General features: G+C 42.5%; 1 non-coding gene across 1 annotated transcript; it reads left to right on the top strand.

The window, feature by feature from the left end:
- The first annotated feature begins 7,836 nt into the window (after window positions 1-7,836).
- LOC138512806 (U2 spliceosomal RNA) lies at window positions 7,837-8,028 on the top strand. Its single transcript, XR_011281526.1, has one exon. It is a non-coding gene; the product is annotated as a U2 spliceosomal RNA (small nuclear RNA).
- The last annotated feature ends 1,378 nt before the right edge of the window (window positions 8,029-9,406 follow it).

Below are 9,406 nucleotides of genomic sequence, written 5' to 3'. Positions count from 1 at the left end.
GAGGTTCTGAGAACCTGAAATCACTTGCACCCTGAGATGAGCTGAGAACCTGAAAACGCTTCAAAATATAAATTCAACAGTGGGAAACTGTGAGGTGTGGCTAGAAGGAGACTATTGTGACCCAGGGGGAGAAGAACAATGGCGGAATTATATCCTGCTAAAGAATCTGAGATAGAAGACAGAATCACCTGTGAGACTGGGAATCTGTTAAAGAAACATGAGAAAAGGATGATCATGATTTTCAGAGAGTAATAATCCTGCAAAAGCAGGAAACTAAAAGAATATTACAGTAAAAAGTTGTATATTTTGAGGCCCTTTTTGTCAAATTAGCCATTCGAGTGACAAGACTCTGCACATAGAAGCATAGCATGTGTCAGGCTTTCTAAGGGTGGAGGCAACTCATATGGTGCACAACATTTAGATTTCAGCTTCTGGGCAAATACAAGGGGGTCTGGAACCAGAAGTTAAAGTTAAGTGCACCCAGGTCTTTTAATCAATTCAAACATCAGCCAACACTTTACGCTTAGATATTCACTGGCGAGCCTGGTCTTAAACATCTTATCCATGATAATCTAATCAGAAATAGGCCAATGTGTACATTATTAACTTCTAGTTACAGTTTTAAAACAACGTATTGATGTGAAGTATAAAAATGGCAACACGAGTTATGTGGGGTTTAATGGCAGCCCCAGGATCAAATGAACAGAAAGGCCATGCTAGGCCCTAATGTGCAGAAATAAATTCTTATCATGGAAAGGCACACTGGCAGAATGAAAAGCCAGCCTCCGAACTTTAACACAGGCAAGTTGTCTAGGGAATTCAAACTGTGTGTATTTCTGCAGTTAAAACAAGGAATATGTGAAAAATAAAACCAGACTGCAGAAAGGAACTGGAAAGGCACATTGTAAATTGACAAAGAAAGGGGCAGCCTTTCATTTTCAGCTGCCACATTAAAAATGCTGCGTTCAAATCAAGAGTACACTAATTCCCAAGGGCTTTGCATGTCATTTTCAGAACTCGTGAGGCCTATTTTTCAACACTGTAAAACCTTACTGACAAAAGAAAGATGCTTTGGAGATGTGGGTATTTTACAGTTTGGATGGAAAGGAATTATTTTGCAATGAAACTCCCTGACCTAAATCCTTCAAATAAAGATCATAAAGTGCAGTGGACATTGATATCATGAGGAGAGATATTAAAATGTCTTCACATGAAAAGTAAATACAACAGATTGAAAAGGCAGTATTTTATTTCAGATGCCACACTAAAAAGGCCTCATGTGTCCAAGGAAATGTAAACTTCACAAATATAAGTGTCTGCTGCTAGAGGCATGACTTAAGTTTCTATTTCCTGAGAAGGAGTCAGTTCTATTCTGGATACTCTGGTAACCAGCAAGTGATTTTATGAGGGTGTGTGCTCTTGGATAAGCCATAAAATGACCATTAGCCATGTAAGAAGAAAGGCTAATAGTTTTACTCAATGCTTAAGTCAACAATTAGGCTGCAGAGCCTGGAACAGAGGCTCGAACAAGAACAGAAACCTAAATTGTGGAATGAAACTCAGAATTATATGTCTGGAAATATGTGGCCATAGGTATAGATTAGGAATTACATTTTCCCCATTAACCTTTGAACCATGATACTTATAGAAGTGGGACATGTATCCTTTCAAAGATTATTACGAGCCCATGATGTTGATTCAACTTCCATAAAAATGCGATTTTTGGAAACCCAGTCACAACCTAAAATGAGTTTCTAGCTCCCCAGGAGATGTCATGAAGCTGAAAAGTTGGAGAGCTGGTGGCTTATTAAGGGGGTAATTCATGGATTATTTGCGCCGATAAAAAAGGGATTTGTTCGCCATTTTGCCGGCAAATCCCCATTTGTTAAACAGGAATTTGGGGGCAGAATGGCGCACAAATCCCGTTTTTTTTTGCGCAAATAATCCATGAATTACCCCGTTTATTGGATATCAGCATCGAAAATTTTGGGTTGATAACTGTTATAATTGTGTAAAGTGGGTCATCCTAATCAGTCCGGCATGAGTGGAGGAACACAAAATATATATGTTGCTATGTTTATTTGTAAAACAAAGACTTTTCTCATGTAGGACTTTTACAGTGCAAAAGTACATGTCCAAAAAAAGTCCAATGAAAACTCTGGTGGATGGGTTCATCCTTCCCATCAATTCAACTTCATAACTCTGAGGGACCTGTCCTAATAGAGGGACTGGGCCTTAGGGGAGGAGAAGGGGATACATCTTCAATGAAAAGTTAGAACCAATAAACTTGCCCCTTCTAACTTTAGCATGTCTGAGGTATGTGTTACGCTCACCTGGTATCCACGGGGACGCCACCCAGCCATAAGGACTCTGGTATCCTTCTCTGCTGTTCTCAGGTGTGGCCAGCGGGGAAGTTCTGCCTGTAATACAGGAGGGCTATGTTCAAGACTGGCCAACTGGGGTAATCATCCCCCCACCACCCCGTATGCCTGCAGCCCCTCTGGGCCTCTCCTTATTGTTAATTCAGGTGTGCTCTCCGTCCTGCCTTCTTGGCAGGGGCGCGTTGTCCTTTGTGGGCGGATATGATCGAGTTACTTCACTGATGCCGGCCCGTTTTGAGTCTTTCAGGTAGGTCTTATTGCTGTTATATATTGTTGTTATTCTTGCATGCCTTTCTTTAATAAATGTCTCTTTCTCTTCCTTAGATGTGCGGAAGTCCAGTGTGATGCATTGGCTAAATCGGGTCTCACCGGTAAATGACGGCGTCTAATGAGCGCTATGATGCGGTAAGTAGGCGATATGCACAGCGCCGTGATGCCTTGCCTTTGCTAGCCTGTTGTCTTTTCTTTCCCATAGATCGCGGTGCTCACCCGGAGTGTGGAATTCTGAGGCAATGCTGGTTGAGGGGCGACTTGCGAGGTAAGCCTTTCGGCACAGTTTGTTATGTTGTAAAGTCTCTTATATCTTGTTTCCTTCCTTTTTTACAGATCCGTCGGTCCGGGAGACGCGCTGGTACTGGGAAGCTGTTCGCAGGAGCTGTGGGCAACTAACAATGAAATTACAGGTAAGATGCTGCTGCTAACAATGTCCTTTTGTCTCCTTACAGATGCTGTTCTTCCGAGGTTCGCGGGTACAGCTGAACGCAGTGCGCGTCACGTTGCAGGATTGCAAAGTAACGTGAAGCGTGTTATCCAAGTCAGGTGTGGTTTAAATAGCTTCAAGAAAGTAGTCCAGATAAATTAGTTCCTAGGCTACCACACCCAAAACACTATACTGCATAGCTTGGTTCCTAGGAGCCAAGCTATGTGGATGCCTCCATTTTGGCTGGCAACTTGAAATAAAGTAGCTCCCTAAACACATGTCTTTATTAAGTATGAGCCTGACGCCAAAGGTGCCAGGACCGGCCCCAAGAGGGCCTAGGCAATGAATGCCTAAGTTTATTGGAGACCCAAGCCAAGACCCCTCCTGACCCATGGGCTTGCCAGAGGGGTTTCTGGATGTGGGTCGTGACAGTATGGCTTAGAGGGTAAAATGGCCTTGCACTAACGGAAAGAGGAGACTTGCCTAAAAACCATCGAGGTGAACCCTGAGCCAGCTGCCTAAAATTATCTGGCAAGACTGCCTAATACTACCTAGGTTGGAATTACTGAAGATTGCTGACAGATTATTTTACCTGGGAGACAGCAATTGGGAAAGCCTAAGAGCTGACTGTGCCCAATGGCCAAAGAGAGGCAAATAGAGGTATGCATATTGGTGACTATCTTTGACTGAGGTACCTGTGCTTCAAAAAGTGAAAGTCCAGAAGCGCTGCTGACTTTCTTGCATTCCAAACCCAGAGAAATTCAATGTAAGTAGCTTGTCCAACAGAAACAAGTGTGGGGGGATTTTTTTGATTTAATACCTTCCCCTTAGTTAATGGGTGTGGGTAGATCATTAGTATATTTGATAAATAATAATTCAATGAATTCCCCTAAAGCCAAATACCACAGGGTGATTTTGTTAGCATTCAAAATGAACACATTAAGGGGCTGATTCATGGAATTTGTGCGCTGAAAAACGGGGATTTATGCACCATTCTGCCCGCAAATGCCCATTTGTTAAACAGAGATTTGTGGGCAGAATGGCGCACAAATCCCCGTTTTTCAGCGTACAAATTCCATGAATCAGCCCCTTAATTCCCAGTGTACTTTCACAACTATAGTCTGTAATGTAATTTGGTACACCTATTTTTCTTGTAAAACCCAGACTTGCCTAAAGAAAAGGAGTGTCCTTGCCCAAAAAACAAATTCCTAACTTCCACCATTCCTTAGATCTGGCCTTTAAGCAGAAGGGAGCTGAATTTCACAGTCAGTCTGGGTTTGGTGCTGGCTAAGCAAAGTGTTTTTGCTAAATGAAACCACGTGTCATTTCTAATTGATAACTGCACACTCTCTCCCGAGAATGAGAAAATGACCCTAATAGAAGAAAGAGTTTATGTTGCTTTGGGGATGAAGAATGAAAAGGGGTTCTATCAATCCAAAGTAGTGTCAAAAGTATGTTGTGATTTCAAAACTGCTAGCATTTTCGAGCATGCATGGAAATTAAATATACAATGCTCTGCATGTGTGAATTTGCTTTTGAACACAGAAAATATTGCATTTGATTTAAATCTAAAACTTATGCAAATGCTCATGATGTAGTAATGTTCCAATTGTATTGGTTAATTTGGATATAAAGGAGTTAGTGGGACAAGAGGTTGGAACTGTTTATTTGGCCTGTGTGCCCTGTACATGAGGAAAACGTAAAACCAGAATAAAGTAAGATTGTGTATCAAAGCTTTGTTTTCTGCCTCAGAGAAGGTGAAGGGTGCAATCATTTAGTGTAAATATTCAAGGATCACATTATTTAATAAATATAGATTATTTCTGCACCCCGGCCTGGTTCTTGGCTCATTGGTGGCACAGGGGAAGGGATCTTTGTGGCTTTATATGAGTCAAAGACAGGGCTAGCTTGAACAAAATGAAAATAACAGATGTGTTGTGTGGCACCTTAATTGGGGGAAGGGGGAACTCTCCATGTTAAGGTTGGTCTTCCAATATATCACTACAGTTAAACACAACACAATATAGCACATTCACATATTTATGGCGACATTCATTTTAACAACACATTTAAACACTGGTTAAAGTAAGAAGATGAAAGGGTAATCAACTCAGGAAATTGCCCAACAATGCAACTTCCCGCCTTCTGGGGAGTTGGAGGGGGTCGCCAATCGATGTATTGCTTCAGTCAAAGACTGCGGCTCTAGCATGCAAAATCCCGCCAAGGAGCAGTGGCCTATCTGCATAATATTGGGCAGATTAATAATAAATACCTTACCCCCTGAGGCTCTTGCCCTTGAAATCATTCAACACTGACACACCATGTTCATACCTTCCCAGGTATATTGCTATGCATTCCCTTCTAGCCTCGTTAGTCTGCATGGTGACCATGTATGGCTGTGGTCCACCTGCGGGTCAGCGCAGGTTCTTTTACACTGGGTTTCATTTCAGCTCAGCCAAACCAAGTCAAGTTCCTCCTGAGTTGCAGAAGTGGCCTCACCAATTCAAAGCGCAGGAGTACCTGTCTCTCTACCATAGTAGGAGGGATCATCAGCAGAGCAAGAATACGTCTTTCCCATCTGCAGTGTACAACGCAAATTACTGGCAGAGCTGTGCCAACAAAAGGTGCTTTAATAACCCCATAATAATCCCACACTTGGCCTTTTCTTTATTTGCATTTCAGTAAGCAAGACATGACCAGAAAGAGTCATATATCTGAGCCCAGGCTATACGTACTCTAAAATTGTAAAGGGCTACATTAGACCCATACAAAACAGTGTTGCGGTCAATTTTAAAATCAAGATCCAAAATGTTGAACCCAAAAGGCAGAGTAGCAGTGATTTTCACCAAGTAGACTTTTATCAGAGACACTGTTGCAAACCCACCTGTCACTGGATTTCCTAAAGGCCAATATCCTCTGCAGGGTTTAGTTCTTCCTTCTCGTGTACATGGGCGCCAGAGAGCATATAGAGTCTAATGAAAGCCCAAGAAAGTGTATTCTACTTCAGACGGTTTCTCTTTTTTTGTGCTGAGTGAGTGTGTTCCAATAAGAGCGGAATGCCTAACTGCTAAAGCTGGACTTGCATGTCTAAAACAAGAGAGGTCTGTGAACCCCAAAACACAAAAACACAATTTAGGAGGATTTTATAGCCCTTTCTTCAGGCTCTGCCTTCCAGCAAAGTCAACAGATCACCTGCTTAACCAAACCATCCAGTCCACACCCTCAATCAAACCGCACTTCCAGGTGAAGGGGAGACTCAGAATGAGGCAGGGGACAAAAAAAGCACTTTCACATGCTGGGTCCCCACTTGCACCATAGGGCTTAGGGGGTGGGGCCACATGACTCGTCACCAAAGAATCCTGCAGATTAAGTCTTTCCTTTATGAACTTATAGCTCCGTGATGGATGAGGGGAAATACTATAACATGTTAAACCACCTCAAAGCCCCTGACACATGATGCAGACTGTTCAGACAAAACACTCGTGGTTCAGAAATACAGAGGTCTATAGGAAGTTATAACACTTCACCGCCTCTAATAGGTTATTTTGAATATGCTTTCTTCCCCGAATCTGCCTCACTATGGGTTTTTGAGGTTTTAATGGCTTTGAATTCCTGGGCCATAACATCTCTTCCCTAAATCATCCTAGGAGCTTCTTTTGAGACAGCCCTCTTTGTGCCAGAAGAACAGCCTCATCTGAGGGAGTGGGATTGGGCCGGGTGTGATCCATCATGGTGGTATCTGCAGCACCTTCCACTAGGTCTAGCTGCGCTCTGCTGATGAATGCGCTGAACAACACTGGGCACAAAGCACATCCCTGCCAAGTGCCTCCATCATCTCCAAACGACGTGGTCCACCCCCCATCTGGTCTATATGCCATGAGAGTTCTTATAGCGCAGCTCAGCTGAATCAAAATGGCCACAACATCATACACGTGAATGGCCCCAGAGTCTCCCACAATTTAGACAAGTTTGCTGAACCAAACATACGCCGGCCGTCAATGCAAGCCAAATATTTTGCCCATATTACAGCTAGAACCTAAGATGAGGGTAATTTAGTGCATGATTAACATATAAACTGAACACCAAGATGTCATGTAAGAAGATGGGGGCCAACCCTACTACAATGCTGGATATGGGGTTCCTGAGGGTCCCAGTGGACTCTATGGCTTCATCGGCAATCATAAATAGTGATCGGGGATCAGAGGTCTTAGCGCTCAGCGAGCGCAGGAGACTGAGAGAGTTAAATAAACAGGCTAACTCTCCTGTTATGAAAATGACTTACTTTTAAGATCCTGTCATGCCTTCCTATCGGGAAGCAGGGAGCTCAACCCAGGATATGGATACTCTACCTGTGAAGTGCAGTCCAGTAGCACAAGTACCTCCAACAAGCACCATGGAATGCATGGTGCTAGCATCGACTGCAGATGCCCCACTTGCGGTAAGACATGAGATGTCCATCTCTCCAAAAAACCCTGCCCGCTCAGGAAGGGTTTTGACTAATTTAGTGTAGGCTGATGCTGTTGGTTCACCCCAGTGGCCTGAGTTTATGGACAATATTGCGAAGGAACTTCTGTTATGTAATAATCCATTCGATCTTGGTATTTTGGCCAATGCCTTGAGCGATTTGACTCTGAGTCTATGGCCATCTAAAGTGCATACTGCTTCCCAGACACATGAGCTCATTAGGTCATGTACACCTTTACAGACATCTAGAACTAATATGGCCTGTCAAGCCTTCATTCAAAAGGACTTGATATCGCTTTTCGGCCTTTTGGCTTAAGATCAAGTGTAGTATCTGTTCTTATTGGTTTAATATCTGATGCGTCCTCTATCTGGGGACCATATATTAAATTGATTTTTGGAACAGGGAGATGGAGCGGGAGCTTGCTCTGTCCACTCCACGCATCAACCTGGTGTTGCATTGCCTCCAGGACTGGTGCAGAAAAAAAATAAAAAATAAAAATAAAAAAAATAAAAAATAAAAAAGGACTTGATAGACCAAGCCACTCAAACTCATCTGTACAATGAGGAATCCTTGATACCCTCTGGGTCAGGCTTGACTCACAAGGAAAAAGCCCTTACATCAAAAGTAGTGGGAATACAGGAAATCCCCCATTGCTATTGCCTTCTGAGACTAAGTGGTCTCCTAAAGAGCCCAAACAGACTACAACAATGAACTCCAAACTAAAGAGGACTCTCTGAAGGAATGTTCAACTAAAAAAGTCACAAATGCCACCACTAAATGATATGCGTACCCATGACTTTATTATGGATCAGAGAAACCTCATCATAACCAACATTCAGAGAATTGAAGTTAAAGAATCGAAAGAATCCTTGCGCAACAAGGTTCTTGCCTGGTTGCGGCAAAGAACAGGGCAAGGAGTGTTTAGAGGGACTGACCTGATAATCATTCGGAGGATAGAACTGAGCGATTGGTGTTCGCTTCCTAAAACCGACTGTATCATAGTGGGGTGCGGGTCTAGTACATTACCTGCTTTTCTCAGAAATTGTAATTATATGCCTAAAAGTGCATCTCACTGCAACTTAATCTTTACAACAAAATAAAATGCTTAGTATCCCTTAGGAACCCTTTTTCTGTACTTCTCTACCCTAATCATGATTTTGCTTTTACTTAATTGGCTGATGAAAGTCATCTAGCGAGACCTGCTGCCATGTTAACATTTGATTGTGTCCCCTTGTGGAATTTTTCCCCAATTCCTGCAGTGTTTGTTTCTTGTTGTTTTGCGCCATCACGCCTATGGGTTTATTGTGCGAATTATAAATATAATAAAGTAAAGTAAATACGGACAACAAAGTCATAACGAATCGATACAGGTAGAAACCATGATTTATGGGACCCTGTTCTTTTCAGAAAGATGCTTATGGAGAGGAAAGCAAGCCTCCTTATGTAATTATTAGCTTGAGGTATCCTAGAATTAGTTTGCCAAAGAGCAATTCAGGAGTGAAATCAGGTGACAGTGTAGGCTGTGATCCCATTTTCCTCTCTCTCACAGAGCCCTTGGAGGTAGATGCCCTGCTTTCAATAAGCTGTTCCCTGATGCAGCAGACATCCCAATCATTGGCCCATTATATTTTGTGTATGGCTTTACCCAGCCCCCTTATTGCTTTCCTCCTGGTTCACCAGCCCCAAAAAGGAAAACAGCGTCCACGAGTCTGCAGGAGTCAGCATCCCTGTCAGGATCCACGATAATATATAGTTTGATCATGGTAATAATAATAATATTTATTGTGATTTAGTTTACATTATAACCTTTACACAAACTTTAGAAAACTTAAAACATAATACATGCCATGCCATAGTTTT

Source organism: Ambystoma mexicanum, chromosome 6p (assembly GCF_040938575.1).
Source record: "Ambystoma mexicanum isolate Mex_15411 chromosome 6p, UKY_AmexF1_1, whole genome shotgun sequence".
In the NCBI taxonomy this organism is placed as follows: Eukaryota; Metazoa; Chordata; class Amphibia; order Caudata; family Ambystomatidae; genus Ambystoma; species Ambystoma mexicanum.
Note: the sequence above shows the minus strand (reverse complement) of the source record. Positions and strands in the feature narration are given on the sequence as shown.